Source organism: Eumetopias jubatus, unplaced genomic scaffold (assembly GCF_037043125.1).
Source record: "Eumetopias jubatus isolate StellerSeaLion01/CBP00866 unplaced genomic scaffold, mEumJub1_p1.0 scaffold_5, whole genome shotgun sequence".
Taxonomy (NCBI): domain Eukaryota; kingdom Metazoa; phylum Chordata; class Mammalia; order Carnivora; family Otariidae; genus Eumetopias; species Eumetopias jubatus.
Window position 1 is genome coordinate 53,501,562 of NW_028274811.1, and position 26,090 is coordinate 53,527,651.

The window sequence follows — 26,090 nt, forward strand, 5'->3', positions numbered from 1 at the left end:
GACAAACTAGCCCTTTTTGTGTTTTGCCAGAAGGATGGGATAATAATGAGCCATCTGCTCGCTCCCCATGGGAGCTCCACTGATGTACTTGTGAAAATGACCCCAGCTTTCTTGGAGCAGGTGTCCAAATCTGGGATCCCAGGTTGGGGGAAGGGCAGACAGTAGTTACTTGTTGGTTTCTGGAAAATTGACAATATGTTAGAAACACAACTTCCTCCTGCATCAAGTAGAAGAAGTTTACAGTTCTGAAAGCCTCATGTGCCTTGTTCTCTGCCTCCTCCACCTACATGTCTCCTCCTTTCTTGAGGGACCCTCAGAAGAGCTCTGGGTTCCACTCTAGGATGTTCTCAAAAGAATTGGAGGGAAGTGGATTTGATACTCCCTTAGTATTTCCCAGTAACCCTAGCACCGGAGGCCTACTTTGGAAATGGCTTGGAGAAAACGTTAGAGTGTGGCTGAAGGGGGCTTTTATTTTCAACAGAAAACAACTGTGGGCTTCTCAGGGCCTTTCCAGGCCCGGTTGGTATGAAGACTCAGCCTAACACCTTTGTGAAGTGGTATTTGAGCAATTTGTAATGAAGAGGCACTTAAGGTGGGAGGTTCTTCCTTGTCTTCCCTACTTAGTTCTTCCTGTGTAAAAAAAACTGGCATGTTTCCTAATGATATTAACTTAAGAGGGAGTGATTTCTAGCATGTTACACACACGGGTTATGGAAGTCAAGAATCTAGCCTCTACAAGGCATCCAGCGAGGCTGTTTACTGAAAATGGTACGACTGGATATTTTTTAAAGGTGGCTGAATGGTTTGTGAGCTGAATGGGGCAGTGTGATGGGAAAGAGTGGTCTCTCTATTCTGTCTCTGGGGGAGGAAGATGGTGCTAAGAGAAGCCCCTGCGGGGAGACCAACCATGAATCACACCAACACGAGTGGGCTTGTTGGCAGAGAAAGTACTCAGAGCACTCAGTGGCATTCAGTGGCTTTCCTGGGGGAGGAAGTAGTGCCTGTCCCTCTTTGCTGGGTCATGATGATCTCATTTTTTTTGGCTTTTCATAGTTGGCTGTGAAAATAGCCTCTCACCTCCAAAGAATCAGTTAAATCAGACAAGGAGTACAGAGAACGGCGTGAGTCATTTGCTTCCTTTTAGACTTCCCCGGGAGCTTGAGGGACAAACTGGGGAGGCCCCACCACCAGCACCACTTTGTGGATCCCTGGACAGAACTGCTAGTGAAGCAAATTCCTTTGAGGAAAGTGCAAGGGAAACAGGACAAGGAGAACCCTTTTCACCCCACCAGCAAGCTGTCTGTCACCGACTGCTCCCTAGTCAGACTGAGCTTGAGCTGTGAAGCGCTTTGCTGATGCTTGCCAAAATGCCCTTCCTGGTTGGGGCCCCGCTTCCCTGGTGGTCACAAGGGACTGGACTTTACCAGGGAGTGAGGCTAGACTCCAGCACGACTGGAGGCTCCTTATCTGGCCCCTACCGGGGATCCTGGGGCAGCTCCGGGCTGCCCTCACCATGTGACTGGCGATAGCAGTGACTCAGCTGGAAGCGAAGAAGGAGCTGGTGTCATCAGCTGTTGTTAGGAAAGAACGGAGGAGCCTGGGGGAAACTCTCCAGTCCTGAGAGGACGGGAGGCATGAGGTAGGTTGCCTAGTAACTGTTCCAGCACCTCTCTTCACCCGCCTTTCAGGCTGCTGGCGCCTCTTGTCAGCTCCTACTTCTCATTTTTTCCCTTCAGAGCTGCCCTCTGTATACCTTTTAACCAGACTTCACCCAGCTAAAAATGCTCCTGGGGGAGTGGAACGTGGGTCGGGGGTAGCCAGGGCACATTTTCTTCTGGATCATGGAATGTCTTAGAGAGTTCTGCTCTGTATTGGTCTTCCTAAGGGGAGGACAGTATTCTGAACATTACTGTTCAGAACTCACACGCTACACCCAGATCTGGGTTCAGATCCAGGGCCAACACGTATTAGATGTGCAAGTTTCTTAATTCCTCAATGTTGTAGTTTTTCTTTCTATAAAACAGGGAGAATAATAGTGTCTACCTCAAGTGAGGCAATGTGGGGATTTAGTGTGGATAGATAAATAGATAGGAGATAGAGAGACAGAGAGATCGATACAGATAGACAAACTTAGAATAGCGCCTCATGTGTAGAAACTCTGCATATTTGTCAGTTATTAATAGTCCTGGAGGACAGCCAGATGCAAAACTTGCTCTCAAGTAGCTGGGGAAGGAGCCCCAGAGCTCTAGTTTCGGAGATCTGGCTCCAGGCCTGGTTCTTACAGTGGCTTGCTGTGGGGTCTTGAGCAAGTAGGAACCTTCCTTGTCTGCCTTCAGGCTCTTCATCTGCAAGATCAGAGGACAGGGCTGGAAGGCCCTGAATTTACTCACGTTCTTCCCTGCCTTACGACATTGGGACATGGATTGAATTATGAACAACCTCTGTTGCACAGTTATGGGGGAAATTAGAAAATGAGGCAGTGAGAGGAGCTTCTCGTTGAGCCCAGAATGATGGTTTGGGGGAGCCATGGGGAGAGTCACTCCCCATAGCCTCAGATAGGAGAACTGTCTAGGTCAGACCAGGTAAGGGGCCAGGCAGCCCTGCTCATGGCTAGATCTCCTCATATTTATTTCTGGTGGTTGCCCTAGGGATTACAATATGTATACCTAACTTTTCACATTGCATTTCAATTTAATATTTGACCATTTCAAGTAGAATGTAGAAGCTCACAACTATATACGTTCCTTTACCCTTCCTCCTTTATGTTACATATGTCATAAATGTTACATCTGCATACATTAAGAGCCCCCTACTCTCCAACGATGTTAAAATTTTGGCTTTTAATAGTCATACACATTTTGAAAACCTAAGAGGAAAAAAAGTAGTTTATTATGTTTATTCAGATGTTTACCATTTCTGTTGCTCTTCCTTCTCTGAAGTTTTAATTTTCCCTATGGAATCATTTCCTTCTCTCCAAAGAACTTCCTTTAACATTTATTTTAGAGCAGGTCTGTTGGCAATTAAAGCTTTTAGTCTTCCTTTATCTGAGAATGTCTTTATTTCGTTCCTGAAGGGTATGTTCATGGGACGTAGAATTCTGAGTTGACAGTTCTTCTCTTTCTGATCTGCATGTTTACTGTCAGAAACCTGCAGTGAAATTTTTATTCTCCTACTTGTAACATGTCGTTTTTCTCTGTCTGCTTTCAAAATTTCTTTATTTCCTTTGGTTTTTACAGTTTGATTATGATGGTTTCATTTGGATTTGTCCTGTTTGATGTTCCCTGAGCTTCTTACATCTGTAAATTTATGTCTTTCACTGAGTTTGGGAAATTTATTGTCATTATTTCTTCAAAAACTTTTTTCCATACCAATATCTTTTTCTTCTCCTTAGGGGCTCTGAGCACATGTACATTATATCTTTTTATATAGTTCCGCAGGTCCTGAGGCTCTGTGAATTTTTCAGCCTATTTTCTGTCTGTTCTTTTTGTTTTATTTTTTAATTTTTAAAAAATTTTTTGGAGAGAGAGCATGCGCGTGCACACATGTGCAAGCGGGGTGGGGGAGGGGTAGAGGGGGAGAGAGAGAGAGAGAATTTTTTAAAAAATTTTTTATTGTTATGTTAATCACCATATATTACATCATTTGTTTTGGTGTAGTGTTCCGTGATTCATTGTTTGTTCATAACACCCAGTGCTCCATGCAGAACGTGCCCTCTTTAATACCCATCACCAGGCTAACCCATCCCCCCACCCCCCTCCCCTCTAGAACCCTCAGTTTGTTCTTCAGAGTCCATCATCTCTCCTGGTTCGTCTCCCCCTCTGACTCACTCCCCTTCATTCTTCCGAGAGAGAGAATTTTAAGTAGGCTCCACACCCAGCATGGAGCCCCATGTGGGGCCCAATCTCATGACCCTGAGATCATGACCTGAGCTGAAATAAAGAGCTGGACACTTAACCAACTGAGCCACCCAGATGCCCCTTTATTTTTTAATTTTTATTTGAGTATAGTTGATGCACAATGTTATATTAGTTTCAGGGTACTGTGTAGTCATTCACCTTCTCTATACGGTATACTATGCTCACCATAAGTGTAGTTACCATCTGTCATGATACATTGCTATTATAATATCATTGCCTGTATTCTCTATGCTGTGCCTTTTATTTCTATTATTCATTTCATAATTGGAAGCCTGTATCTCTCCCTACCCATCATCCATTTTGCCCATCCCTCCACCCCCTCTTACAATACAGAGTTTGTTCTCTGTATTTATAGGTCTCATTCTGCTTTTTGTTTGTTTACTCATTGGTTTTGTTTTTAAAATTCCACATATAAGTTAAATTGTATGGTATTTGTCTTTCTCAGTCTGATTATTTCACTTAGCATAATACTCTCTAGGTCCATCCATGTTGTTGTACAAACCATCATCTCTTTTTAATGGCTGCCTAATATTCCACCGTACACACACACCCCCCCCCCACACACACCCCATCTTCTTTATCTATTTGTCTATTGATAAACACTTAAGTTGCTTCCATATCTTAGCTATTGTAAATAATGTTGCATTAAACATAAGGGTGCATATATCTTCTCAAATTAGTATTTTTTATTTCTCTGAGTTAATACCACTAGTAGAATTATTAGGTCATATGATATTTCTATTTTTAATTTTTTGAGGAAACTCCATATTATTTTCCACAGTGGCTGTGCCAATTTACACTCCCACCAGCAATGTACCAGTGTTCTTTTTTCTCCACACCCTCACTAACACTTGTTATTTCTTGTCTTTTTGATTTTAGCCATTCTTCTCATAGGGGTAAGGTAATATCTCATTGTGGTTTTGATTTGCATTTCCCTGATGATGAGTGATGTTGAACATCTTTTCATGTGTCTGTTGGCCTTCTGGATGTCTTCTTTGGAGAAATGTCTATTCCGGTCCTCTGCCCATTCTTTAATTGGATTATTTATTTCTTTGGTATTGAGTTGTGTGAGTTCTTTATGCATCTTCTCCAACCACAAATGGTATGAAACTAAAAATCAGTCACAAGAAAATAATTGAAATCACAATCACGTGGAGGTTGAATAACACGATACTAAACAACCAGTGGGTCAATGAAGCAATAAAAAAATAGATCAGAAAATACATGGAGATAAATGAAAATGGAAACACAGTGGTCCAACATCTTTGGGATGCAGCAAAAGCAGTTCTAAGAGGGAAATATATAGCAATACAGGCCTACTTCAAGAAAAAGAAAAAACTCAAATAAAGAATCTGACCTTACACTTAGAGGAACTAGGAAAAAAGAGCAAAGTACAAGGTGAATAGAAGGAAGGAAATAATACAGATCACAGCAGAAATAAATGACATAGAGCCTACAATAACAGTAGAAAAATCAATGAAACCACAAGCTGGTTATTTGAAAAGATTAACAAAACTTAGTTGGAAAGAGAAGAAGGACCCAAATAAATAAAATCAGAAATGAAAGGGGAGCAGTAGCAACTGACAACACAGAAATATAAGGGATTATAAGGGAATACTATGAAAATTTATATGCCAACAAACTGGACAACCTAGAAGAAATGAATAAATTCTTAGAAACATAAAATCTTCCAAAACTGAATCAGGAAGAAAGAGAAAATCTGAACAGACCAATTACTAGTAGTGAAATTGAATCAGTAATAAAAAAATTACCAAAAAGTAAAAGTTCAGGACCACATGGTAGGATTCACAGGTGAATTCTACCAAACATTTAAAAAGGAGCTGATGCCTATTCTTCTCAAACTATTCGAAAAAATAGAAGAGGAAGAAAAGCTGCCAAATACATTCCACAAGGCCAGCATTACCTTGATCCCAAAACCAGACACCATGGGAAAAAAAAAAAAAAAACACCTACAGGCCAATATCCCTCAGGAATATGGATGCAAAAATTCTGAACAAAATATTAGCAAATTGCACTTAACATTAATTAAAAGGATCATTCACCAAGGTTAAGTAGGATTTATTTCAGGGATGAAAGGATGCTTCCTTATTCACAAATCAATTGACATGATATAACATATCAACAAAACAAAGGATAAAAATCATATGATAATTGCAATATGCACAAAAAGCATTTGACAAAATTCAATATCCATTCATGATAAGAACTCGCACAAAGTAGGTTTAGAAGGAACATACCTCAACATAATAAGACCCACACATTATATCATACTCATTGGTGAAAAACAGAGTTTTTCCTCTAAGATCAGGAACAAGACAAAAATGTCCACTCTCACCACTTTTATTCACCATAGTACTGGCAGTCCTAGCCACAACAATCAGACAAGAAAAAGAAATGAGGTATCCATATTGGTAAAAAAGAAGTTAAACTGTCACTACTTGCAAATGACATAATACTATATGTAGAAAGCCCTAAAGACTCCACCAAATAAACCTACTAGAATTAGTAATAAATGAGTTCAATAAAGTTGTAAGATACAAAATTAATACCCAGAAGTTGGTAGCATTTCTGTCTGTTCTTTAGAGAATTTCTGTTTATATATCCTCAAATTAAGGAATGTTCTTTTTGGTTCTTTTTACTTTTTTGAAGACAGACTCCAATTATTTGAGTCTCTCTGGTGAACTTTTTATTTTGGATAATATATTTCTCATCTAAAATTCCATTTAGTTCTTTTGTTATAGTTTCTGTTTGTTGCGAACTTTTCATTCCTTTCAAGAGCACTCACTTTTGCCTCATGGAGAGTGATTATAATAGATGCTTTAAGGTCTTTGCTAATTCCAATATCTAGGTCATCTTAGAGTTGGCATCTGTTGATTGTCTCTTCCTTTGAGAATTGGTCAGATTTTCCTGGTTCTTGATATGTTGAATAATTCTGGATGATATCCAAGACAGTTTGTACATTAAGTAGTAAGACTCTGGGTCATATTAAAATCTTCCAAAGAATGTGGAGCATTTTGTTTTAGCAAGCAATCATGCCAATTAGGTTTAGACTGCAATTTCTGAGAACGGTGGTTCCATTGCCCATACAGTTTTCAAAGGCATTGCTATGCTTTTGTGGGCTGCCCCTTGCATATGGCACTCAGGGGTAGTGTGGGACTTGAGCAGTGATTTATATGATTTAGTTCTCAAAGGCTTTGCTGTACTTCTTGGGATGTATTCCAACATGCACACTTGGCTGTGAGCTTAGGATTTCTGTTGGCTTACCCATAGAAATGTATACCCTTCCTTACCTAGCTTCCATTATACTAGCATCTTACATAACCATGGTACATTAATCAGAACTAAGAAATTGACATTGATAAAATACTATTGACTAAGCTGTAGGCTTTATCCTAATTTCCCAGTTTTTCCATTTATGGGGCTGTGGTCATCATTTCACAACTCCGGAAGCTTGTCTAACCTGTCAGTTTGGTTTCTTATTTTTCTGTTTCAGGATCCAGTCCAGGGTACCACATTACATTTAGTCATCATGTCCTCTTAGTCTCCCCCAAAGCACAACAGTTCCTCAGTCTTTCTTTGGCTTTCATGACTTTGATATTTTTGAAGAGTAGTGGTCAGATATTTTATCAAATGTCCCTCAATTTAGGTTTATCTGGTGGGTTCATTAAGAAGCTGAGGTTATGGATTTCTGGAAAAATGTCACAGAGGGGGAAGTACTCCTGTCATCGCCTGATATCAGTGCTCACATGGTATCAACGTGATTTATCACTGGTGATGTTAACTGTGATCATTTTGTTAAACTTGGTATTTTCCAGGGTTTTCCACAGTAATGTTACTGTTTTTTCTCCTTACACACATAATTCATTAGAACTAAGTCTCTACATCTAGCCTACACTGAAGGGGATGGAGCACCACTTCCTGGAGGGCTGGGTATCAAAGAATTTGTGATCATATGTTAAAACCATCATAACGATTAGAAAATTTGTAGATAAATATTTTGAAGGTATGTTTCCCCTTAAAGTTTGTCCCATTAATTTTAGTATTTATCGATGGATCCTGCTTAGAAACCAAGATCTGGGCATTGGTATGCTTGTGGCTGCCTGGCTGTCAGTTTCTAGACTCTCCCATCAGACAGAGCGAGGAAATACATAGACATATACTCATCAATGTATCCTCATAGCATTTGGTTCAGATCTCTCCGAAAAGCAGTCTCCTGTGAGGTACCATCATCTCCCTTGTTTTATGGCTGCTCCTGTACACAGCTTGCATCCTCTACCACTTCCCAAACTCTTACAGAGTGCAATTCATGCCTGAGGAATTTATATAACCACTCTGGTGCCTGGCACATAATAGGAACCTGGTCCGTGTTCATTGGTTGTATAAATGAGTTGTTTTGATCACAGGCTTCATGCTTCTCTCCTCTCTCTTTAAATATTTTATTTATTTATTTGAGAGAGAGAGAGAAAGAACACGAAAAGGGGGAGGGTCAGAGGGAGAAGCAGACTCCCCGCTGAGCAGGGAGCCCGATGCGGGACTCCATCTTGGGACCCTGGGATCATGACCTGAGCCGAAGGCAGATGCTCAATGACCGAGCCACCCAGGCGCCCCCCCCCCCCGCCTCTCTTTTTAATGGCAAGAGCCACAGGTGTTGATTTGAGGATTATTATTTAAAGTTATCAGCATCACATTTTGCCATTTGAGGGGCGATCCACTCGTGTGGAACACGTCGGTCCTTTGCAATGCTGGAAGCGGGAAAGGCTCCTACACTGTTATTGAAACAGCTGCTGTTCTGAGAGCTCTGACTGGTTGCCTGGCAGGGGACAAGCTGTGCTCTGGTTTGTAGTTCCCATATTTAGCTCTCCCACAGATGCCCGAGGCTGGTACTTTATCTGCCCTGCCCCCAGCGGGCCCGGTCCCACCATCTCAGTCCTGCTTCATCAGTCGCTGTCAAACCCACGAGAACCAGTATTTAGTGCGTTCACCAGCCTGCTCCTTCAGCGCTCCGTGAAGCCAGGGGCTGTGGTCATCATTTCACAACTCTGGAAGCTTGTCTACCTGTAAGCTTGGTTTCTTATTTGCAAGCCTAACTGTTTTTAGCTTCTGGCTATCTCTAAGGCCTTCTGGGTAGGAATCTAGACTGTCTCTGTTTCTGGTTGTTTCTGATTCCTCTCCTGGGCACTGACACAGCCTCCTGCCCTCCTTACCTTGCTCTGGTGTTAGGAAGGCAGGCTGTCAATAGGCAAATGCTCAGCCAGCACCCGGGAACCACTGGAGTGGGTGTGGGTGGGGTGTAGGTGGAGGCCTGGCTTGCTGGGGAGGGGTGCAGCTGGGGCTGCCAGGGCCCAGACAGTGGCTCTCCCCTCTTGCTGGACTGTCTTCTCCCTACCGAGAGGCCAAGGAGCATGAGGTTCCCCAGTCCCTGTGTTGGGTGCCAGAGCCTGGAGCCCAGAGTCAACTCTTGTCTGATCTGCCTGCACCTGGCTCAGTGGCTGACAGGGAGCCAGGCGGGCGCAGTGGCTCCTTGCGGGGTCGGCGGCTCAGAGTCACATGGGCTGCTGTGAACTGCGACCTGGTATTTACTTTGGCTGTTTGCTAAAGGGATGCCTGTGGGAAGCCAAAGCAAATTTTCCAGGGAGGCAGCTGGGGAACTGGGAGTAAGAACGGGCCTAGGGAGACAAGGGGTCAGGCTGGACTAGGAGAGGGAGGAGGCATGAGCATCTTCCCAGGACCTTGGGGCCAGCAGGAGCTGAGAGGCCTGCCCAGAGCATCAGCAGGGACACAGCATCTTTGTTCTCACATCTGTGCACACACTGTCTCATGTCTCTCTCTCAGAGGACTGCAAGACAGAGTGACGGAGCAGCACCCTCTTCATACCCTGAAAGTCACCAACGGAAGCCGGAGGGACTCTTTGGACGATTACCTGCCCCTCTAAGGCACACAGCTGATAGGTCCCTGGACCTTGTGGCACGGCTGGCCTTCTCCACACTCATCCCAGGGCTGTTTCCTGGGCAATCCCTTAGGAGCTCTGTGCAGGACTGCTTTGCACTGGCTTCTGGCACACCCCAGGGGTCCTGGTCCCTCGGGCTCTGCCCATCTGTTTTGTCCCAGCTGATGGGAGGGGCAGTGCTGTGTGTCTGAGCACTTAACTCATTTTAATGGCTCCAGACTGGCTTCCTTCTCCCCTCCGTTAGGTCATTCCATAGTATTAATTTCCTTTGTAGTATTTTCTCCCTGCATCTGGTTCACAGGCCCTTGTCCTGAGAACACAGGGAGCGTCATACCTCCACTCAGATTTAGCAAACTCCTTCATGCTGGCAGGACGTGATTTCCTAAGGCGAGTTAACTTTAGAAGTTTCCAAGAAATAGGGGAACGTAGGAACCACTGGGAAGTTGTCTGATGGCCCTGGTGGCAGCCAGGATGATCCTGGATTCAGGAGAAAAAAAAATAGCAATACCTCAGAAAGCATCTCGTAGTGAACCTTCTAGAAGAGACAAATGTATTCCAGCAAATGCCAAACTTTAGAAACACCACAGATGGTATTTTTAGGTGGACAGACATGTATCTTTAGTTTTCTTGAATAGTAGTCATTGAACCTAATTTATTTTTTCTTTCTTCAGGAGGCTAAGTATCACAGGCTGCTAATACCGCGGTGCGGGCATTGTATTTTGAGCTGTGTGGTGCTACTCACCCCTAACCCTGAATGGTTCTGAACTACTGAGCCTCTGGAGTTCTCGTCTTTTTTCTTTTTTTTTCCCCTTCTGTCTTATTTACTGTTAGGCTGTATGTCATAAAAATGATTAGTTAACAATCCTAAGGAATGCACACATACACATTAGAATTAATAAACAAGTTCAGCAAAGTCAGAGGAGACAAAAATCAATTGTATTTCTATATATGAACAATGAACAGTAGAAAAATAAAACAGTTCCGTTCACATTATCATTAAAAAGATTAGGGATAAATTTGGGGCACCTGAGTGGCTCAGTCAGTTAAGCGTCTGCCTTCGGCTCAGGTCTTGATCTCAGGGTCCTGGGATTGAGCCCTGCATCGGGCTCCCTGCTCAGTGAGGAGTCTGTTTCTCCCTCTCCCTCTGCCTGCCGCTTCCCCTGCTCATGCTCTCTGTCAAATAAATAAAATCTTAAAAAAAAAAAGGATTAGGAATAAATTTAACAAAAGAAGTGCAAGATTGTACACTGAAAATTACAAAATGCTTCTGTGGGAAATTAGAGGTCTAAATAAATGGAAATATATTTCATGTTTATGGATTGGAAGACTCAATATTGTTAAGATGGCAGTTTTCTCCAAGTTGATCTATAATTCCTACAAAAATTCCAGCCTTTTTTTTTTTAAAGATTTTATTTATTTATTTGAGAGAGAGAGAGAATGAGAGATAGAAAGCACGAGAGGGAAGAGGGTCAGAGGGAGAAGCAGACTCCCCGCTGAGCAGGGAGCCCGATGTGGGACTCGATCCCGGGACTCCAGGATCATGACCTGAGCCGAAGGCAGTCACTTAACCAACTGAGCCACCCAGGTGCCCCGCCTTTTTTTTTTAATATAGAAAATAGCAGGCTATTCCTAAAATTGATATGGAAAGCAAAAACTTAGAATAACCTATTTTGTGAAGAAAAAATAAAGAACAAAGTTGGAGGATTTTCACTTCCCAATTTCAAAATGTACTATAAAGCTACAATTATTAAGACAGTGTAATACTGGCATATGGATACGCATATAACTCAATTAGAACCGGACTGGGAGTCCATTAATAAACCCTTATACTTAAAGTCAGTTGATTTTGATAAAGGCATAAGGCATTTCAGTGGGGGAAAGAAGATACATGAATTGTCACTAAGGACATCATTAGTCATGAGGGAAATGCTAATTCAAAGCATCACGAGATGCCATTTCACCCCATCAGAATGGCTATAATCAGAAGACAGCGATAATAAATGCTGGCTAAGATGTGGGGACTTGGGAGCCCTGCTACATTGCTGCGCACATGCAACATGGTCCAGCCACTTTGGAAAACAGTTTGACACTTTCTTAAAAAGTTAAACATAAGTTTACCATACAGCATAGCAATTCTACTACTAGGTCTCTCCCCAAGAGAAATGGAAACATATGTCCACACAAAGAGTCGCACACAAATGTTCACAGCAGCATTATCCATAAGCCAAATGCTGGAAATAATCCCTATGTCCATCAGCTGGTGAGTAAAGAAAATGTGCTGTATCCATACAGTGGAATATTATTCAGTTATAAAAAGGAGAGAAGTACTGACACAGGCTACCACATGGATGAACCTCACAGTCTTTATGCTACGAGTGAGAGGCCAGGCACTACGCATTGTATGACTGCATTTATATGTAATGTCTATTTTTTTAAATTTTTTTTTAATTTGACACAGAGAGTGAGAGAGTGCACAAGCAGGGGGGGGGGGGGCGGGTAGCAGAGGGAGAGGGAGAAGCGGGCTCCCTTCTCAGGGGCTTGATCCCAGGACCCTGGGATCATGACCTGAGCCGAAGGCAGATGCTTAACCGAATGAGCCACCCAAAGGCAGATGTGGGGGTAGAAAGTAGACACGAGGTTGGCTGGGGGTGGAAGCGGATTAACTGCACACGGGAGTGAGGGATTTTGTTGAGATGATGAAACTGTTCTAAAACTGGATGACGGTGATGGCACATCTCTGTAGACTTAGGTAAAGTACTTGAACTTTGGCCATCTATTAAATTGTCAGCTTTTCTATCAGAAGGAGTGTCTGGGAGGGCAGGGTCCTGTTTTATTCATCTTCTTATCTTCCCTTCCAGAGCACAGTAGGTCTCATTAGAGAGTCTTACTAGAAGAAAGGTATGAATGAACAATGAGACCACTAGTTAGGCTGCTGGAGGTAACGTTCTCTTTCTCTCTCGGCTCCTGGAGTGTTAGGGATGGCCGGTGTTCCCGGTGCCGCCCCTCCGCCAGCTCTCCTCACCTCGCTCCTCTGGACTGCTAGGGAGCTGGTGATTATCCCACAGAGTCAGTACTGACTGCAGGTCCTTCTGTCATGCTGTTGATTGATACATGCTGGTCAGGAGGGCAGAATTCTTGTCCTGCCAACCCCTGGTCCCTCAGCGGGAGCAGCAAGATCATCTCATAGGACCTTATGCTCTGCAGCATGACTCTGCTCATAACCCTGAAGGTGTCAAGTCACGGGGAAGGCATCGCCTGAGAGAGAGGGCTTCAGATGGTGCTTCCCACCGAGGCCAATGGCTGAGAGGTACACCAGCCAGGTGTAAGTGAGGGAGCCAAGCCAGGGGTCTGCAAAGCTGGGTCTTTGGAGCGAAAGGCCGGATGTTTCAGTCTCTGCAAACCAGACTGTTTCACTTCTTGTACTATTTATTTTTCCCCTCCATTACTCATTCCCTCCATTTGGTAAAGACCACACATTTCCAAAATGTGGCAAATGTTCTTGATCTACAGAAATAAGATGTTGCCCTTTTTATAAACAGGGAGGAGAAAAAACAAAACAGACTGCATTAAAATAGATGTTTAAAAACCTTTGTCCTTTTTTTTCTTTCATACCATAGAAACCACCTAGGCTAACCCTGTGTATTTTACAGATAAGGGAATTGAGAGCCAGAAAGGGTAAAACAAACAAACAAAACAACCCCCCCCAAAACCCTCACCTGGATTGGCATGGTTTGAAAGTGGCACAGGCGAGAAGATTCCAGCTCAGTTCGGCCACTACAGAGGTCAGCCAGCTCGTCACCAGAGCCAACACCAGGTGGGAAGGGCAGGCCAGAAGGCAAAGCGGAATAACTTGATTTCTACATCTGGGTAAAAATAATTCCTCAATTTGCAGACACCTAGGTGATCATGGGCTTGAGGGTAAAAACAAAACTTGTTTTCTGACGGTACAAATCTTGTCAGACTCCTCTAATTTCTCCTTGCCTCGGGAGCTGGACTTGGTTGTTCAGGAGGAGACAGACTGCTGGGTGGGGTCTCTCCTGCTCTGGGCAGGGCCTCCTGGCTGGTGGGGATCTCTTGTCATCTTTGGCCCCATGTCTCTGGAATCTGCTGCCACGCTGGTCGGAGCTTCCCCAGCCTCTGCCATCCCAGGAGGGGAGTTCTGTCCAAAGGCCACAGGGAAATGAGGGTAGAAGATGTCAAAAATTTGTGTCTGAAGAAAGGATTGCAGTTGCTCTTTATTTCCTTTTATTTAATGCCAGGTATTCCCCACATCATTTCAGCCCTTTCCCTCAAGGTAGGATCCTTCAATCCTTCAAACTAGTCTCAAAACCCTCAAGCTGGTGTCTCACTTGGTGACAGGGACACACCGCAGGCGGCTTTGCAACAACACGGTCTGCTGATGAGCTGTGAGTTTGCAACAGTTGACCCTGCAATCGGGTTGAGGGTAGGGAACGTTCTGACCCAGTTTTTGTTTCACCAGGGGCAGAAATCAAGAGCCACGGTGACAGCTACTCTCCATCATCTTCTACCTTATTTGGATGTGCACGGACACAGTTTCCCCTCATTTTTCATCTAAAAACTGTGTGGGTGTGTGAGTTGTATCAAGAGAGCAAGCTCTCGTGATTTCTAAACAAAAGGACTGTTAACAAGATTTTCAGGGAGTCTATGTTTTCTGTGTCACAGCAGATATGCGGCTCAGCTCTTGGAAGGGCTTCAGAGAGTCCTCGGCAGCATGTGCCGCTTCTGTCTGCTTTCCAGGAAGAGGAAAGAATCCTCTCCTCTGGTGTCACGGGGTCTCAAGGCCACGTCGTGCACGTTGCGCAGGTGGCCCTCCTGTGCGGGACTGACGAGCTGCCCCGTGGCCAGCTGAGGGAGCCCAGCAAGGGCGGGCAAGTTGAGGAATCCTGCTGTGAGTCCTCTCAGGGGTACCCCTGGGAAAGCTAGGGGGGCAGCATTTAATTTTTCATTCCTCATTTCCTTTCGTTGACTCCTCTATCTCCTTCACCAAATTTGCACCCTCACAGTGACACATCTGCCCCATTTCTCCAATTCCATGTTTCCGTCCCGTTAGACCTCATTACTACCAACAGTGTCCTTGCTGCCTTCCTGCAAGGCTGGCTTCTCTGCTCTCTAGCTAATTTTCTAAAACAGAACTTCTAGCATGTCACATGGCCTGGCCCAAGCACTGGCCTGGTCTCCCATGGTCATCATCGAGCCCAGACTCTTCCGCAATGGCTCTCAGGTGCTTCTGAGGTCTGGCCCAGCCCCACCGATCTGGGCATTTTTTTCTTGCTCCCCCAGGCCATGCCATGCTTCCCCTGGGCAGGGCTGTCTGGCCCTCTTGGGGCCAGGACCACACTCACCTTTACTTGTGCTGCTGCTTCCCCTAGGATGTCGTCTCTTCTTCACACTTAACTATTTTACTCTGCCCTTTAGGCCCAGATGCTACTCCTGATGGAAACTTTGTCAAACAGTCTAGCCCACGCTAGTGATGGTGGTACTGGCGGTCGTGGTGAACATGGTGGTTCTAGTAGGTACAGTGGGAGATGGTTAAGCACCGACTGTGTCAGCCAGTGTGGTGCAGTGGGTAGGAGGGCTTCCAGCAGTCTGTCTGGTACTAATTCTGGTTCTGTCCCCTATTAACTACTGACTATTGGGCAAGCTAGTTACACCTTAGGGACTCAGTTTCCAACATATATAATGGGGATGATAATAGTACCTACCTCATAGAGTTAATCTATGTAACAGTACCTGGTATATAATAAATATTATAAGAATGTTATCACTATATAGTAATTTATGTATGTTATCTATAATCTTTAAAACAGCCCATGAAGGTGAATGTCCTTCTTCCCATTTTACATATAAGGAAAGTAGGGCTCAGAAAGATCAAGTAACTGTCCAATGTCACTCAGCTAATATGCAGTGGAAATGGAATTTTGACTCTGGTCTCACTGACCAATACCTACTTCAATTTCTATGGTACTTAAGGCTGTTGCCATGAAGTTTAATGTTCGAACATCTTCTGACTCTTCTCAGCATGTGTGCTTGTTTATCTGCTCAGATTGTAAGCCACTTGAGGGCAAGATGATTTCCTACACATGGTGTAGTTGTACAGTGATGGAAAGGTATCAAGGACACAGTACACTGTGAATAAGGGACACAAAAGATGAACGGTGGGCAGACAGCTGTGCATAGCTAGAGACCCAGCAGGATTCTCTCACTGGAAGGTCTGGGTCCTCTGCCTTCCAGTCCCCATGGAGCTGCCCAACAATCAGTGAGTGTACCCAGCCAGGGAGAGAATTCTGTCAGGTCTTCTGAAATGTCCTTGCTGCCAGGGTCATGGAGGGTCTCCAGGCAACCCATTCCATACAGCTCTTTCCTTCTGGGTCGGCTAACTGCTCCTTCTCCTCAGTCCTCTGGGTCTCGCGATACCAGACTTGGGTACTGCCCTGCCCCTGGAGGCTCCCTACTCCTGCCACGCTGCTGCAAATTGTTCCTTTGCGAGACCCTCCTCGAGGTAGCCTCATTTGAACGTGCCCTCCTGATAGGACCTGAGTCCCACAGGCCTCACAAGCTCCCTCCCTCCCTCAAAACTTCCATTTATGTTCATGGGCCAGGGCTGGGTCACATGGTCACCTCCAGTGGCGAGGGAGGCCGGGGGAGCAAGGACTTAACTCTTGCAACCTCTATAAGGGAAGACAGCAAAGACGAAGGGTGTTGGGAACCAAAATACCTGCCACAAACAATAAAGACTGGGAAGAATTTAAACAACAGAGCCATCCAGGCCTGAGACAGACTCCGGGGCGCCAGCTGCCTGTTGGCTCAGCACTGCCCTCTTACCATCAGGAGGCCGAGCAAACCTGGGCACAGCAGCAGGGTCAGAGCTCCAGGTCACCTGATCAGAGCCCGTCCTATGACTGAAGCCCGTTTGTGACAGTCCTGCTATTTGGCTGTCTAGACTCAACTTGAAACTGACAGGGACAGGAAGCTCACTACCCCAGAGCCCAAATCATTGAGGAATGCTTCCTCACAGGGAGCTCAAATATTACCCCCTGCTCTGCTCTGCCCTGCAGGGGGCACGGACAGGGCCCTTGTCCTCATGCCACCACGGACACATGGGAAGGCCTGGTCTCCCCTGCCTAGGCCTTTTCTTTTCCAGGTCCTGCATCCTCAGTTCCTGTGGTTTCCTCTTATTGCTGCGATACAAAGCTGTTTGCAAATGAGCCTCAGGGTGGCTTTTCCTCCACACTTTAAAGACAAATTTAAATAATTTCCTCCCATGTATGTCAGATTCAGAAACCAGAATGCCCTTGTTATTGCTAGCTCCATGCTATCCCTGCCATCATCTGCTTCGGGCCTAATGAGAGTCACATAGAATGTAAAGCAGAAGGGCAGTTTTTTCTGTCCGAAGCACTCCACACCTCCTTCCCCAGCTGCCTGCCTGGGTGCCCCTGGGCGGTGACTGAGCGACCTTCTGATCTAATTCACAGACTGCCCTTACACGCTCATATTACGGCTACTTGATAGGAAGTGCCCAATTAATAGTGTGCATGCTAGAATGGTGTTAATTAGTAATACGAGTACTGCAGCATGTCCTCCAGTCTGTTCGCTCAAATACATTAATAATACCTCATGGTGGCGAATTAGATGTAAATTCTTCATGAATATCTCCTGATATGCTACAGGTCTAGGGAATCATCTTAAGACGGCAACTGACATTCTCATTAGAGGCGTGAAGTTTCTGAGATGGGTCCTACACACAGGGTGGACCAATGGAAGGAATCGAGGACCAGGTCTGTAGGAAGAGACGAGTGAGTAGTGAAGGAGGAAGTTGAACTAGAAAGAGCCTAAAGTAAGGATCAAGCCAAAGGGATGGGGTAGACATGTTGGTACCTGGGCAGACAAGTAGCCAGGGAACTGGGGGGTGGGGGTGGTAGTGGCACAGAGCTGGGGGGGCTGCCCAGCTCAGAAATAAGTCCTTGAACTCTGGGTCTGAGGATGGGCTTTTCTTCACGCTGAGCATGAAGCATCTTACCTGAGCAGGTTGCTTCATGAAGGAACACCATGGACTCTGCTCAGCCTGAACTCAGATACTGTCAGCATTTGGATGTGATCTTAAGGAACTCAAGTCCAGCTGCTTTGCTTTGTAGACATGGCAACAGAAGCCAAGAAAGGCTAAGTGATGTGTGCAAGGCACGCAGCTAAGAAGTAAGGGAGCCAGACTTGAGGGCAGGTTTTCCGATTCTGCATCTGTGCTCTCTCCATTGCATAAAGCCGCTCCGTTGTTATTTTGTTGTATAATTTAGTGAGGAACTGTTTTAGGTAATTCATTCATTCATTCTATAAACACCGACTATGTATCAGACATTGTGCTAGGAACCCCCCTTCCCCCACCCCAAGTTACCCACAGTGTTATAGGAAAGGTGGATTGAATCAGTAGTTGCAAGTAAATGCAGTATCAGCCATGCTAGGGTCAGTTGTGGGTGTGCTGTGAGCAAAGGGGAGGGACGTGGGGTGAGGGATGGTTTCATGAAGCAGGGCCAATAAAAACATGTCATTTTTATAATTATGAAGCTTGCATCCAATTCCATCTATGCCAAGCACTGGAAATAGCACATCATCCAAAGTAGGGGAAGCTGGGAGGGGGAGTCTAGCAGGCTGATGGAGACCATGATGGATGGGCTTTGATTCAGATACACCTGTTTTCAGACTTTGTCTCCACCATGTCCTCTGAAGGTGACCTCAGCAGTAACATTTCCTCATTGGTAAGGGGGAGCTAATGACCGCATTGAGTTGTTGGGAGCATGAAACGAGAGAATGTGGGAAATGAATTTAGCACGGGGCCTGGCACACAGTAAACAGTCATTACAGGCTTTGTGTTACGCTTGGCCCATGTGAATTCCAGGTTATGTGATTCCAGCTGACATTACTTGGCCCCAGATGGCAGCCAGCCCTCCATTTGAAGTGGTCAGAGGCCCTTCTCTGAATTCACAGAATCCGAGAGCATTAGCCCACAGCTTCCCTGAGAAAAGCCTGCTCTTGGGAGAACAGCTGCTTCAAAAAAAAAATCCAATGTGCTTTCTCTCTCACTCTGGGTCTGCAGTGTTAATTAGGAAGACTGCTTGCGTGAACACTTGGCTTTTGTTTTTTCTGATCTCTCAAAAAAGCTCTTTTGATCAGCACCATGGGTAGATGTGCAAGGTCTCGAGTCTTGCAAAGACTATGTTAAGAATATGCAGGAGGTGCCGCCTCCTTTGACACCTGCCTCTGCACACCCCGAGAGGGAGTTTCGGAGCATGTTGTCTTCTGTTCCCGGCTCTCAGATGGCCTGCACGACTGTCCCTTCCACTGAGAACAGCTTTCTTACCTCCTGCTCCCACCTGAGCCCAGGCCTAAAGAGTCTGTGCAAAACTGGAAAGGACAGGCCTTGCTGGCCCTCTCTGAATCACCGATAAGCAGCGATCAGACAGGATCGGCTGCATCCGGACCCGTGGTGGTCTGGGCTCACGTGGGGGGCTTGGCATTTCCCCCCCCCCACTCCTGGGCACTGCCCTTGAGACTGACCGTGTGGGTGGCCTTCCCATGGGAGAGGGGAGGTGGGGAGATGGCTGTGGGACAGAGACCAGGGCAGCGAAGTGGTGTAGAGGAATGGGGTGTCAGACTTGCAAACTCTTACCTCTTTCCTCCTCCCCATCCCATTACACCAACCACCTTCTGTGAATATAGGACTCAAGCCAGTATGCAAGTAGCTGGTCCTTAGCGTTCCCTCGTGCCACCCCAAAGCAAGATTGCACATGTTCTTGCATCTCTTAGAAAGGAAACTCACTCCACGAGGGGTTAGTGGGAATGTAGACTTAACTAATGGTTTATAGTGGGCCAGAGAGGGTCTACATTGCTTAGCACACAGAATTTCATGGAGACAGAGAGGAGGAAAGAAGGGGAAGGGAGAAGGCGAGGGAAGGAGAGAGGGAGAGAAACCTCCATTAGGGTCTTGCTTTTGCCAAGGCTTATCTGTCAGCGTTTGGCCACAGGGTCTCCCTCCCTCTCCAGGCCTTCTGCACAAAGTGTTCATCCTCCCTAAGTCCCGTCTCTAACACCTCCTGAATGACTTCTCTCTTTCCTCTGGTTTGGGCATTCGGCTCAGGCCCTGTCCCTTCCGCTGATGTCTTCCCTCTCATCACCAGCTCCACAACATTATCCTTCCCCTCCTCAGAGCCACTCCAAAGCAGTGGGGACCACACAGAAGCAACATTTCTTGTCACCAGCAAAATGAAACTTGTCAGAGTTTCAAACAGCACAGAAGCATGTGAAGTAGAAAGGGAATGACCCCACTTCACCTTCCCCCCCAGACCTCAGTCCCACACCCCTCTTTCTCTGGGGTCCTCCAGTTCCCTCCCCCACCCTCTGAATTCCTGCCATGGTGACTTGCTGAGGACTCAGGACGCTCTTCTTTTCAAGGCACATGAGCATTTCCATTTCCGAGGATCCAGGAGGTATTCATGGTAGCATTTGGATTGATTTTTTTGTCAGAAATTTTGGAGAGGCCCCTCGGCACATAGAGGAAAGTCACCAGAAGGGACTCTAACCTGCCTTCCAAATAAATATAGAGTGACAATCTCACAAATGTAATGGAACTAATCATAACAAATTAGCTTTTCTGGTACAAAACATTCTTTCAAAATGTGCTAGAGGCCTTGTGCTGTACAGACTCCCTTGTAGTGAAGCAAAAGACGTGGCTTACCGAGTCTGTTCTCCCCGCGTCTGGCTCAGCGGCCCGTGCAGCTGGTCTCCCTAATGGGATCAGGTATTAATCTTGCTGGGGGCAGGTATTAACGAGACCACCACATTGAGGGAAAACACGCGTGCCTTCCCGCTCAGCAGAGCACGGGCAAAGATGGTCCCCCATGCCAGCCTTGTGTACCCTGTCACCCTCATGTCTGGAGTCGGGGCTGCAAACCATTATCGGACCCTCTCAGAGCTGTGCAGGCAGTTTGGGCAGCGGTATGAGAAGCAGGGTCAAGTTTGCCAATGGCAGAAATCCAACACATTCCCATGTTGGGGTCTGTCAGCGATACACAACGCATTAGCCTTCAGCCAGGAAAATAAAATGCTTGAAGTAGTCCATGGAAATTTAATTGAAACAAAAGGGGTGTTGACTGAAATTTTCAAGAGTTATATTTTGTTTTCCTTTGGAGAAACTGCAGGTCTGGTTTTTCATCGATCTGACAGGAACAAAGCATATGACTCACTTATTTCAGGGATTTACTTACAGTATATATACACATTTATACTCTAATTCTCTATATTTATATAATACATATAGAATGACAGAGGTCTCTATAATATATGGCCGATACATGTCTGTCTCTATAATATATATATATGAGACTGCTGCATAATGCATATATGTATGTACATATATACGTGTGCGTATAAAATGTCAATGACACTTTGCATTAAAAATATCCACCCCCTTATTATGCTAAGTGAAATAAGTCAATCAGAGAAAGATAAGTATTGTATGATGTCAGTGATATGAGGAATTTGAGAAACAAGACAGAGGATCATAGGGGAAGGGAGGGAAAAATGAAACACGACGAAACCAGAGAGGGAGACAAACCATGAGAGACTTTTACTCTCAGGAAACAAACTGAGGGTTGCTGGAGTGGTGGGGGGTGGGAGGGATGGGGTGGCTGGGTGATGGACTTTGGGGACGGTATGTGCTATGGTGAGCGCTGTGAATTGTGCAAGACTGTTGAATCACAGATCTGTACCTCTGAAACAAATAATGCAATATATGTTAATAAAAAAAAAAAAACCCACCCTCTCCCCAGCTATCTATAGATGCTTAAGAGCATGTGTCATGGGACAATAAACACAAAAGTTGGCAGATGAAGGATCAACGCTGAATCGCAGTTGCTTGGGGAAGAAGACAGAAGTATTGAATTCATGAAGTTTCAGCTGATTCCAGCTACGCAGCATGTCTCTAACCGCCCTTTCCCCAGGTGGCATTCTGCATTCCTCTTGTTACAGCTGTGCAAGGCTGCATGTCCACGCCCAGTGAAATGGAACACTGAGGGCCCGACACCTGGGCCTTGCTCCCACCCACCTCTCCACGGTGCAGGCAAGTCCGCCCATGAACCCAACCCAGCCACCTGAGCAAAGTGCCTCAGGCCCAAAAGGGGGTCTCTGGTGGAGATTTGTGATGGAGGTGATGCAGGGCAGGGACTGGTGAGGCCTCCCTTTGTCTATGCTGCTGCCAAACAGGGTGGTTCTCCCCACGTGACTCCCCTTCTTTAAGGCTGCTTCTCCTCGTGGGGTTAATTATACCAACCTGAATCTCAGGGAGGGTGAGTTAATTGCCAAACACTTAACAATTATCAGGCGCCCACGAGGTGCTTTACCACCATAAAGCATTACATCTAATTATTGTTCATAATCGTAAAGGTTCAGAAGTGCCAAGGGCTCCCATGGCAACCTTAACTCTTCTCTCTCTCTCACACATACACACAGTAAGAGACTTTTTCATTACAGTATTAAATGCAGCTCATAAACCTGCCATATTATTGGGCAAATATTTATTTTTCAAGCTGAGAATAAGTAGGCAGTTCTGGGGTAATGATTCTTCTAAATAATCCAGAGAGACCCAGTCCTCAGTGTGATGACATACACAAGGCACCCAGAATATCAGCCAGTGCACCTTGCTTCATCTGCAGCAGCAAAAACTTTATTAGATAGGTGTCATGAGGAAGGACATGGAGTGTGACTTTAGTTTTACGGTATTTCAGTAAGAGTAGCCCAGATTGACTGAGAGTATCTTATAAATATAGCAGGGGCGCCTGAGTGGCTCAGTTGGTTAAGCATCTGCCTTCAGCTCAGGTCATGATCTCAGGGTCCTGGGTTCGAGTCCTGCATCGGGCTCCCTGCTCAGCGGGGAGCCTGCTTCTCCTTCTCCCTCTGCCTCTCCCCCCTGCTCATGCTCGCTCTCTCTCTCTCTCAAATAAGTAAAATATTAAAAAAAAAACCATCCCTCCAAGACCCCAAATATTTACTGGGCATTTTCGTATGCCAAACTGTACTGGGCTCTGAATTATAAGAACGCACAAGACAGACATAGTCTCTGGGCTGGTGATAGACTGTTACAGTACAGTTGGTAGGCATCATGGTAGGGGAGGTGGAAACACAGACCACTTTTTTTTTAAAGATTTATTTATTCATTCATGAGAGACAGAGAGAGAGAGAGAAGCAGAGGGAGAAGCAGGCTCCCAAAGAGCAGGGAGCCCGATGCGGGACTCGATCCCAGGACCCGGGACCACGACCCGAGCCGAAGGCAGACGCCCAAACATCTGAGCCACCCAGGCGCCCCAACACAGACCACTTTTGAAGAGAAAAGGGGTGAGAGGTCAAACTCTATGTAGAAAGGGAGACAAGCCATTCAAATTTGGTGTTTATCTTAAGCAGAATCAGTCAACTTTGGTGAGATCTCATGGAGTTCTTTAAACCATAGCACTAGTCCCATGATATGCATCTAACCCATTTCTAAACCTAAGACAGCTGAGTTATGTTAACTCCAGCAAAAGCTTTGCCTGCTTTATGTCATAGGCTCTCAGGCCTTGGATGGGGCAACATACTGGCAGCCAGAAGTACAAACACAGGACAGAGCCTGGAGCTGAACAAAGACTGGGAAGTCTCTTTCACTCCACAGACCTCTCCAAGGAACAGAACAAACTGCGGAGTAGGAGAAAGATGATCGATATTTAAAGGCAGATTTCAATTTAATATTTCTGAAGGGCCTCAAAGACATACACAAAATATTTGAAACACATAATAAAAAAATCCATGATAAATCTTCCCGCTCCATCTCTCACCTCACATCACAGTTCTTTGTCCATTTACCTTCCAGGGAATATCTGAAGTTTAAAAGTGAAGTTGAAACTAGCACTGCTAGCAGTGCTGTGACGCCTGGTACATCGAGTCATTTTTCCTCCAAACCAAGCAGGAGGCATCTTTTTTCTATGCTCTTGACACTCACCTACCAAACCTTAGGGAGATTCCTCAGCCATGCTACCCTGACCTTTATCATTTAATATACCTAAGGAATGTTTTGTTGTTTATATTAAGTTTCAGTAGGCCGGTAGCATTTTCTCCTCTTTACTCAGAGTACTCTGTAAAATCAGAATGTACATCTCAGTAGCAACTGAGAAAAGATGAGAGTGACTAATAGATCTAAAGCAAAATAGTGTTGAAAGAATCAAGATTTATAATTCACATAAATTACTCATTAACTGCTTGATCTGAAGAACCATGATATTGCTCCATATTTCAAGCATCTCTTAAATAAGATTAATTTTTAGGATGACAGGTAATGCCACTCACAAGGGGAAAATAACAATTTACTTATCATCCTCGATTACTTATTAAAAAGCATTTCATTGCAGTTTAATCTGGTGAGTCAGAATCTTCACCCAGAGATCAGTTATCACCATCCTGGTGTGAAACTCATTAACTGGGGGAAATGCAGAAGAAGCAAAGACTACGGGGGGGGGGGCAGATCTACAGGAGACCCATGGGCTTTATGTAGGCCTGTCTGTGGATCCACTCTCTGGGCTGCATGAGGAGCCTGCACAGGGGACAAGGCAGCTTTTTTACAATGTATTTAAGCAACAGCAGTGTCCTTTGTGATCTTGACTTCAATTTAAATCGTATTTATTTTCTGATTATAAAATAGATACATAGCATTCATTGAAAATATTTAGAAAAGTTCTAAAAAGCATAAAGGAGAAAATGATAGCTTTTAAAGATGCACTGAAGACACACACTGGTAACATCTCCTTTTATCTGATGAGTTTATACCTACAGTATTTTGAAAGTGAGACAGGGCTTGCTGGGAAGTGCAAAGGCCCTGTAGTGAGAGTAGGCTGGTGTGTCCAAGGAAGAGCAAGAGGCTAGCCTGGCTGGAACAGAATAAACCAACAGCAAGAGAGAGAATGTTAGAAGAGGTGGTCAGAGAGATAAATGGGGGCTGGAACTTACAGGCTCCTGTAGGTTAGAGTAAGGATTTGGGGTTTTATTCTGAAAGAGATAGGAAGCCATTGAAGCATATTCATCAAGGGAGTGCTAAAGTATGAATAATCTTCTAAAAGGATCTATCTTCTTGGGAGAGGAGAGGAGGGTTGCACATGTCAGCAATTCAGGCAAGAGATGATGCTGGCTCAGACAAAGATGCAAGCGGTAGAGGTGTTAAACAAACAAACAAACAAAGGTTGGATTCTGGATGTAATTTGAAAATGGAGCCTACAGGCTTACTGATAAATTGCATATAGAGTATAAGAGAGGAGCAAGGATGGTTCCTACATTTTTGTGTTGAGCACAAGAACAGAGTTGCCATTTACTGAGAAGTGGCAGATTAAAGTTAGAACAACAGGAGCTTAGCTTTGGATATGTCACTTCTGCGATGTCACAAGACATTCAAGTGGAGGTGCTAAGCGGGCAGGTGGATTTATAACTCTGGAGTTTAGGGGTGATGTCTGGGCCACAGAATTAAATTTTGGAGTTGTTGGGGTGCCTGGGTGGCTCAGTTGGTTAAACCGCTGCCTTCAGCTCAGGTCATGATCCCAGGGTCCTGGGATCGAGCCCCACATCGGGCGCCCTGCTCGTGCAGGAAGCCTGCTTCTCCCTCTGCCTGCCGCTCCCCCTGCTTGTGCTCTCTCCCTCTCTCTCTCTTGCTATCTCTCTCTGTGTGTCAAATAAATAAATAAAATCTTGAAAAAAAATTTTGGAGTTGTCAACCTCGAGATGGTATCTGAGGCCACTGGGCTGAATGAGATCACCCAGAGAGTGAGTGTACATAGAGACGAGAAGAGATCTGGGGAGTGAGCCTGTAACATTGAGAGGATGACAAAGGAGTCCAGAAGGAGCAGCTGGGTGGAGAGGAGGAGAACCAAGAGGCTGGTGTTCCAGAGGTCAGATGAAGAAAGGCTTTCAAGAGGGAGGCAGTAATCACCTACTAAAAGAAAACTGCTGATAGGTTCAGTAAGATTTGCTGAGCCGTGACCATTGGATTTGGCAATGCTGAACTCGTAAGTGACCTTGACAAGAGTAGCTGCAGTGGAATATTGAAAGTGCAGGGGGTTCACTAGGGGCTGGGAACGGAGAAAGTGGAGACAACAGGTACTGGCCAAACAGTAGCACAAGGTAAATAT

The 26,090-nt window shown here is 45.2% G+C and overlaps 1 long non-coding RNA gene across 2 annotated transcripts in view; it reads left to right on the forward strand.

Annotated features, from left to right (window-relative positions):
- The first annotated feature begins 1,553 nt into the window (after positions 1–1,553).
- Positions 1,554–26,090, forward strand: part of LOC148164355 (uncharacterized) — a 62,626-nt gene continuing 38,089 nt past the window's right edge. For both annotated transcript variants that reach the window (XR_015768252.1, XR_015768251.1), the window contains exon 1: positions 1,554–1,639. This is a non-coding gene — a long non-coding RNA (uncharacterized LOC148164355). The remainder of the gene's footprint in view (positions 1,640–26,090) is intronic.